Genomic DNA, 9,265 nt, shown 5'->3' with positions numbered 1-9,265 from the left:
CAGTAATGGGTTCAAGAGGAATTCTACATTCAATGCTGGTTTCCCATTGCACTGTATTATATTATTATTATGCAAGCCTACTAGGAATAGCAGAATGCTACAAGCCCAGTGGCCACAATACAGAAAGCAGACCCATACAGAAAAGGAATGTAAACAAAAGTTAAGTAAAAACCTAGTTCTTAAATATTTAAAAATAACAGAAACACAAGCGAAAACAGGCGATGAACCGGGTAAAGGCAGAGAGAGGTCAACCACAACTCTCGGGCAGGCGATTAATAAAAAGACTGAACGCTGTGGCGTGGGTGCGTGGCCCTTGACCATTTTTCACCCGATATATGCACGCTTTGCCGGGTCTCTCAAGATTCCTTGCTTTCGTCTGCAATTTAACCGGATAAAGCTAGGCGCTAGAAATTATCCTATTGTTAAGACCGAAGGTTTGTTCGCGTATGAACAATACTGAACTAAAAATTTTCAAACTGTATATGTTTAGAGACCTCAAACTACTGACTTGTGTATTTTTCCTGAGTGGCAGGCTATGGCTTGCCTAGCAGATTTCCAGTCACTGAAGAAACTCCTATGTATCTACATTCAAATTTGGTACTATTAATTAATGTGGCTAACCTTGGACACCGTAGTCTGTCTTTTGTTCTGTGGCCAACTCACCGGTTGTGGTATATCATATCGGTATTCATACTCTCAGTGGTTCTGTCTGCTGTGTCCTTGCCTGTCATGAATCTCGTGTCTCATAAAACATTTGAAATAACATCTAATCACATTTTAGCTTGGGAGACACTTGAATGCAGCCTAAAATTCCTAGGAAAAAACCCGGTAGGAGAAATATAAATATTCAAGATAATGTGAATAAAAGCATTTACAAATTTTAACAAGCAAAAATGTAATCCACAGAGGTTGAAAAACTGAATGTAGAATGTTGGCTAACAAAATTGAAAGTAAAGTGAGAAAACAAACAACCATACACACAATAAATAGAATGCCTATGGTATGAAGCTTCAAAGATACTGAAGAAAACCTACACAATTTTGAATTCGCATGAAAATTCCAAATTTATACATTACAGTACTTTTACCATTTTCACAGACAAATACATAGTGGATAAAAGAATGATTATGGTTCAGTGATAGTACCTTAATAACTATTGCAGTCAAGCTGTGTATTAACCAACCAATCTGAAAAACTTAATACATTTCACAGAACACATTTAGCTATCCATTTAGAACCCGATGCATCACACAGATAATATTTACCCAATGTAAAGATATTAAAACCTACTACAACGATGAACAATGATTTAGATATGCAATGGTTCTCAAGAACCAGGAACAACGTCCAACTCGAGAAGAGTTCATTATTTACCAAAGCGTGGTTCAGAACCTTTCATAGGGTACACCAGCAAAATAAGCTTTGTAAAACAGTAGTTTGTACCTTCATGTGATTGCAAAAACATTTTATTTTTGGAATAAATTGGCTTCACTCCTATAACCACAGGTATCCCAGAGCCAAGTAATTAAAATTTCAGGTGGTTCTGATTTTTCAAGGCCTACTACTAGCTTATACAGGCAGTCCCTGACATATGGCAAAAGGTTCCGTTTCACCAGCACATATAAGTCAATTTCTGCCTTAAGTCAGTGTTCATTAATTAACAGGTGCTGTTAATGCCACTTACAATGCCATAACTTGCTTGATTACAACACTGTAACTACACTCGGTTTTTTCCATCTGTCCACCCGCCAGTGGTGTTTGCGTATGGTAACACTGCGTCTCGGGCTTTAGATAGTTACATTCAGCTTACACTCAACAATAATAATAATATCCTACTTCAAATATTAACGGTGTAATTTGCATACAGTAAATTATTAAATCACTTTTCAGTTGCAAATGTACACCCAGATATCCTTTAGTTTACCTAAAACTTACACAAAGCGTAACTATCTGAAGCCCGGGACGCAGTGTTACCATACGTAAACACCACAGGCGGGTGGACAGATGGAAAAAAACAGAGTATAGATACCTACTCTCATTGTAAGCGCCGTTAACAGCGCTGTGACTTGATTACAGGGCCATAGCTAGATGCCTACTCTTGATAAATGTACTTGAAAAAGCGTCGTAAGATCAGAACGCAGTAACTGGGGGAAGCCTTGTACCACATAAAATGAACGTATTTATGCACATGTTACTTATAATACAAGTACTAGAAGGAATATAAAAAAAAAAGTGTAAACGCATCTTTAGGTATATTACAGGAAACGTAAGTACATTATCTCTCGACATAAAAAAAATGCATGGAAACACCTAGTAACTGCAGTGAGAAATCCTGGTATATATAAACAAATGGCATATATTGTGCAGCACCTAAATGCTCCATACAGATAACATACAGAAAGGGAACTGGAAGTATTCTAAACCTAGAAATCCATTATATACGTAATCAGGTTCACAAAATAACAACTGCAACAAGCTACCAATTGTATGGCCTTCCTTATATCAGAGTTGAAGTTTATTGAACTGAAATTATAATTATATCAATTAAGAGAGCAGAATAAAGCCTCAAAACATTCTTGTCTCAAACTTAACAACTAATTTATGACATTTTGAAATATTTGGCTTAGTACTTTTTTGGTTCAACTCCATCATAGGTTATAAAAAGTCAAACTTTTTATCCCCTGACTGTGTATACCACTAAATCCAGACAATTTGTAAGAAAAAAAACTCCATAAGAGAAATGGATTCTGTAAGCCATCTGTGTTTCTCTGCACATATAATTTAATTCTTAATACCTTCAAGTTATTGTATCTAGTAAAGTTTGGTTTTACTTCTCTAGTCTATAGCTTTGTTTCTCTTCAAAGTTCTAAATTATGCCTTACTTTTTACTCCTCAGCCACTCTTCATTGTTCACACTCAATTTCAAACTGATATTTCTTTATCCAAAAACTGATCATGGGAGATAATAAGGCTCTTGAGAAAGTAGTAGTATAACTTCCATGCTCGAACATTTTACGATATTTCTCTCTTTACTCTCTTATTCCATTTAACTTAAATTAAGTTCACCATATATTCGAACATCCTAAATCTGAAAACTTTACATCTACTTGATTTGTCCATTTGGAATTCTGACCTCAACAAGAGAAGGGAATCAAAGACAATTTGTATACTACAATCTGTTGCCAGACACAGCTTGGCTGACTCTTCATCAGATTCTAGTTAGGTCATTACACTGCCCTGGAGAGAGTACCTTAGATAAGGACAGCCCAATAAAAGCTTGGATTGCTCAGTTTTTAGTTTTTTTTTCTTCTTTCAAGTTTGTGGCTTTTACTCCCAATTTCAGTTTTCCCTGGTCTTGAGAATCGTGCTGAAATTCACGAAGTGAATATTTTCAAGATCTGTCAGGTAAAACGACAATAATGAAACCAAAGCATCAAATACAACTCTGCTTCATCTCTGGTAACCTCAGTACCCTATCTTTTGTGATAGTTTTTCCAACATTTATTTCTACATTTATTTCTAAACTTGAGTTTATTTACATCGGCTAGGTATCCAAAATACATCCCATTGATGTGCAGTATAAAATACATCCTTTAATCCAAATTTTACAGTTTGTCAAGCCACCGATCAAACCTTGACTTGACTTACAAGAGACAAGCATCCAACGGTTGGAAAACCATACATCATGAATAGTTACATTTGTGATTCTTTAACTGCAAAGGTGTGGTGATATGTCTGTTTTCCAATAGCAAATTTTTTAGAAATACTTTATTCCTATGGAGGAAAGGTTTTATGGAAAATAAAATACCTCTAAACAAGCATAGAGCAGAACTCCAAATAACAGTGAAAAATCATAATGATACTTATATGTACTGAGAAGAAATCTATTTTATTTCTTAAATAAGGAAAATCTATGTGTAGAAAAAAGAAATAGTTTCTTTATATAATCTGCATAAACTAAAAAACATAAACAATGTTGCATGACATATTTTTGTCATATAAAAACACACCAAAACTTATTCCTGATATCAAGTATGCCTTCTCATACTAATAAACCCACAAGGATATTCTGAATTCAGTTCACTAGCTTGAAATACAACAGGCAGTGAATTAAACCTTACTGCAGGCCACAATACATCTGGTGATATACAATGTATAAACAAAATAACAAGTAAATCTAATACAAAATCATATTTGCAAAATCATCCATGCTTCTCCTTGATTGAACACCTAGAACATGAGGCACTAAAGTCAAAAAGTGAAAAGGGAATATCAAAATCCTTCGAATAATATCTGTGTCCCATAATTACAAACATCTTACTGTTATTAAAGCCCTAGCATCCACTTATGGTGGACAAACCAAATGTTAAATCACTATTAAACAAGTGAAGTAGTACTAATGTCACTTAGAAGATAGGCGAGAACTCCCTTTGTATCTCAAAAACTTTTACTTTTGAATTCTCAGTCATGGATGTACCTGTGAAATGCAACTGTTTGGAATATCTGTGCTTGTTCTTAAGAATGTCAAACCTCATACTTTCACTATATCTCTATAGTTACTCAAATAAGGCCTGACTCCAAAATTCTAAAGCTGCTACATTCAGCCGGCAGGACATTTATTTTGAGAATGGCTCCTCTAAAGCAACTTAGCTGTCTTTTCCTATCCCGCATCATATCCCCTGAAGATGTGGATCACTTGTCTTCTTCTTCAGTGTCTGCCTGTTTTTAAATCCAGGCAATAGAGGGCAAAGATGATACATAACCTAAAAGAGTAATTCATCCTATCCTTCTAGTGATTTTGCTCTATGACACTGGCGGCAGTAAATAAGACAGGTTTCCCATTCTTCTCTCTGTCAATGCAATGCCTTAGTCTTGTCCAGGATTCAATCCTTGTGTGTGTTTGTGTGTGGGGATGATACTCTGGTTTCTGCCAGTCATGACCGAGACCAGAATGCAGCTTGGGTACTGCTTGACTGTGCTCATCCTGAATAAATGTGATTCTGAAACTGGAACTTGTTTATTCACAGCCTTACTGACTGGACTGATGTTCATCAAATGCATCCCAACTGCCATACTTGTCTGTGTGCCAGTCTATGTTTTGCTGTCTTCTTCTGTGGCTTTCTCCTCTATTACCATTTCCTTTCCAAACTCTTAGCCACTGGAGATTTTGGAGTCTCTCCCTGATAGGTTGGGCTGAAATTTCATGAAAGGATATCCTTGTCTTTGTAATTTGGGTATTCTTTTGGTCATTGCTACCCTCACTTTTCCAAAAGATGTTACTGCCACTGATGTTAACCAACCTGACATCATCTGGGCAATCAAAGCCTTCAACATCTGTCACCTCTCAAGATATTGAAGTATCCTTGGCTGGAGAGTAAACTGTTTCTTATGAAGAGCAGACCTCATGGACACAAATGCTGAAGGATAAAGTGATACCCGCCCCTTGTGCTAACAGTTTGTGTTAACTAACACAAACAAAAAATTATGTTCTTTCAACCAACACAATACATAACGGTATGTAATAAACTTACTGTAATAAGGTAGTTCTTGTTATGAATTCAGTCAACACAAGCAACAAACATCATCCAAAAATTGTGCTTTTGTTTCATGTGTTCCTCATACAAAACAAACACAATAGAAATGCCATATAGCAAATAACACAGGAGTATTACCTGATCCTTGTCCGCTAAATATGGAAGTGAGAAAAGGTGTGAGAGCATTCATGTAAGATGGCCCTTACCCAAACATGAAAGTCTCATTTCCATTTTAACGGCTACTTCACTCATTTCTACAGCAAGTGGGCACCTGGTTTGTCCACCCTCACCAGGCATTAAGGTGATTAGTTCATGTGTTTAGGCTGGCTTTTCTTGAAGTTATATTGCACTCATGTCATGTGCTTTCATATCAAACATTATCAAGTTTTGCTTAATTAAACTTTGTAATGCGTGAATCAGAGGAAGAATGGCTTGTATATTTTTCACACTTACCTAGTATAAATCCTATTGCACCTAATTTTAAGGTCAAGCAACTTAGTATACACCAAATGTCAAGAACATTATGCATCTATTTCTTAGTACCATGTTTGAGTTTCCGTACAAACCTAAGACAACAAATATTGTAGGAGTTCTCTCTCCCTCATCTTCCTTGTGGGAACTACAACTATCTTTTATAAAGCCCTTTCACATCAAGCACTTATCGAACCATGCTATTTACAGATTAGTATTTTGTCCCATTCACCTCTTCAGCATCACTCCTCTCACATAATAAACTCTGAACATATAAATAATAATAATAATAATAATAATAATAATAATAATAATAATAATAATAATAATAATAATAATAATAATAATAATAATAATAATAATAATAATAATAATAATAATCATAATAATAATCATAATAATAATAATTATTATTATAATAAATCTAAAGTAAAATATATAGGTAACTTTAGGATCACATTAAATGAAGAGATTCTAAGAGGCTTCTACCAAAAAGTGCCGTGAAAACATATCAGCTTAAGATTTTTGCATAATAATGAAGCAAGTAAATCCCAGACTCAAAGAATGCTTACATAAAACCCTATCATCCAATTTGTATTCTAAACATGAAGATTTTATGCTACATTTTGCTAATTACTAACAAAACACAGTTTTATATATCCACCACGTTTTGTCTAGCACACAATGTGCCGAAAATATCAAACCCCTAGAGGTAATTTAAGCTACTGTACCTTCATCTGAAGTATTTTCTCGTAACTAATAAATGTTGCAACAGCAATAAAAGATATACCTTGAAGCATAGTGTGTCTCACTCTGATGAAAATTCTGTGTCCACCTGATGAGCATCATTCATGTGTTTTTGAACGACAGTCAGGGCTAATACTGCTGCCCTGGTATCTGTCATGACATCGCCCAGCAAGCTAGCAGAATCAAAGGCGCTAGGATCATCCTCTTCATCAACATTTCTATTCATACCTTCATCGTATTCCACAGCCTCGTCAACTGATGACGAGGGCAATTCCTCCGCAAAAGATCCCAGAGCTAACTCACCAATTTCACAGGAGTTCATTGGGAATGACTGGTCTGCTTGATTTTCCACATTAATTCCTACTGTTTGCATAAGACTCTCGGGATACTCTGCACTATCAGTGGTATCACAACTGCTGGCTTCTTGTGCCTCTTCAGTTCTTCCATCTAAGTCGGAATCTTTAGTGAAAAGAACAAAATGTCATGAGGAAGTAGCACAAAGAATATGAAGAAAGCACAGATGAAATATGATCAATAAAAATAATATTATATCCAATTACTTGCAGCTCTTACAGTCAATTACAGTACAGGCAGTCCCCACTTATCAGTAGCATCAGTCAACCGCATTTCAGTTTTAAAATGCTTGGCTAATGATGTCATCAACCAGATTTTTGGTGCTGGTAAACAGTTTATTGGTGCTAGTAGGCAGTTTATCAGCATAGGTAAGCAGTTTATCGCCTTTGGTAAGCAATTTTCAGCGCTGGTAAATGGTTTACTGCCATCAGCAAGCAGTTTATTGGCGCCAAACCTTGCTTACGGTGTCATAAACGCCATTTATTACCATAATTATTGCGATGTTCTGGTTAATGAAAATTTTTGGTTATCAGTGCTCACCTGGAAATGGAGCTCCCATCGTTAACTGGGGACTGCCTGTACCATAACTGAACTCTGAACCACTGATTAAAACTGTATAAATCAAATGATATGACACACCTTCCTCCAAGTGGGAAGCTACTCTTTGTTTTAAATGATTCTCTAGCGCCCACGGCAAAATCTTTGGTGAGAGTTTGGCCACGATTTCTCTGAATTTCTGTACTCAAAAGAAATTGCTTGCTAGACAGTGGGACAATCTCATGTGGTTAGTTTCAACTAGGTATGTGACCATGATGTGGAGGAGCTGTTAGATACGATAGTCATCTGAAAGAGCTCAGTACAGTTGTATCAGTTGAACCAACACTTGAAACATAAGGAGTAAGGTGAGGCAGTGGATGTAGCTTTTGGATTCTTGACAAATAGTACAAGAAAGCTTTGGATTTCCTGAAGATCATCATACCCATTAATCCCATTTCCACCGCACTAGTTTATTTGTAACCAATCATTGTGCACTTGAACAGGGCTTTAAATTACCCATTAAGAAAAACATATAGCATGTAATTTATAAAAAAAAAAAAAAAAATATATAACAAAACACTGACCTGAACCCTCTGATCCTACTGTAACATCCAGCAACAAAGCTTCGTCTTCATTCAGACTTTCGTCTGCCGAATCTTCGGACGTCAGTATCACCTCGAGTAATGGGGCATCGTCCCTATCTTCCATCTCACCGTCTAGAGCAGACAGAAGAGGTACATCATCCTCATCTCGATCTCCTGGTAGGCTCTATGAGGAGGGAGAAAATAAAACCCGTCAAACATTTCAAGTAAACTAGGTAGATCAAAACTTATCTGCTTTTTTTGCCCGTGATTTCTCAAAAATGTGAATCTGATTAATGTACGTAATTGCACAGAAAGCCTTTAATTATAAAGTTCAAATGTCAAATTCTATATACTATAAGCAACAAATAAACCATATGGGAAAGCAAAGCAAAATTATATAAATAATAAATAATTACCTAAACACTAACAATAAATTCTGCTAATGTAATGAACAACCTTTCACCACATTTACAAAACTAATATTTTTCATTATCAATTATGTTTTATGTATTATCACTTTAGATTACATTTTAAAACCGATTCTCTGCAGGCTTTACATATACACAAAGGAAATGACAGCTGAAAGTGTGAATGAACACAAGTTGAATACACCACACGTACATGATGAGCCGAGGTGTGAGGAACAGGAGTTGGTGTCAAAGCCTTTGCTTCCTCCTCAGCCTCCTTTTCGTCACTACTTCGACTACTTCTGCACCCACTGTTACCACCTGTATGAAAAATTAATAAATTGCATGATAACCATTGGAACTTATACAAGGAAATGACTCCACTTGTCAACCCAACCTTACGGATAACCACTGGGATAAACCATCTGAATTAAAGAAATTTGGCCCGTTATAAACTAGGGTAGACCAATTCTGGAGGTTTGTAGGTCACCTACGTACTGCATACGCACAGATACTCCAATCAACAGAGAAAATCATAACTGAGAGAAGGGAGTATGTCCTTCTGTTTCCTATAAGCATCCTGACTGTCAATTCACAAATATTCTTAATTTTCATCAGCCTTAAAGATGGA

At 36.0% G+C, this 9,265-nt stretch overlaps 1 pseudogene; it reads right to left on the bottom strand.

The window, feature by feature from the left end:
• Nucleotides 1–2,235: 2,235 nt before the first annotated feature.
• LOC135199543 (uncharacterized) overlaps nucleotides 2,236–9,265 on the bottom strand; it is an 86,222-nt pseudogene continuing 79,192 nt past the window's right edge.

Source organism: Macrobrachium nipponense, chromosome 25 (genome assembly GCF_015104395.2).
Source record: "Macrobrachium nipponense isolate FS-2020 chromosome 25, ASM1510439v2, whole genome shotgun sequence".
Taxonomy (NCBI): domain Eukaryota; kingdom Metazoa; phylum Arthropoda; class Malacostraca; order Decapoda; family Palaemonidae; genus Macrobrachium; species Macrobrachium nipponense.
This window is presented reverse-complemented; position numbering and strand designations above follow the sequence as displayed.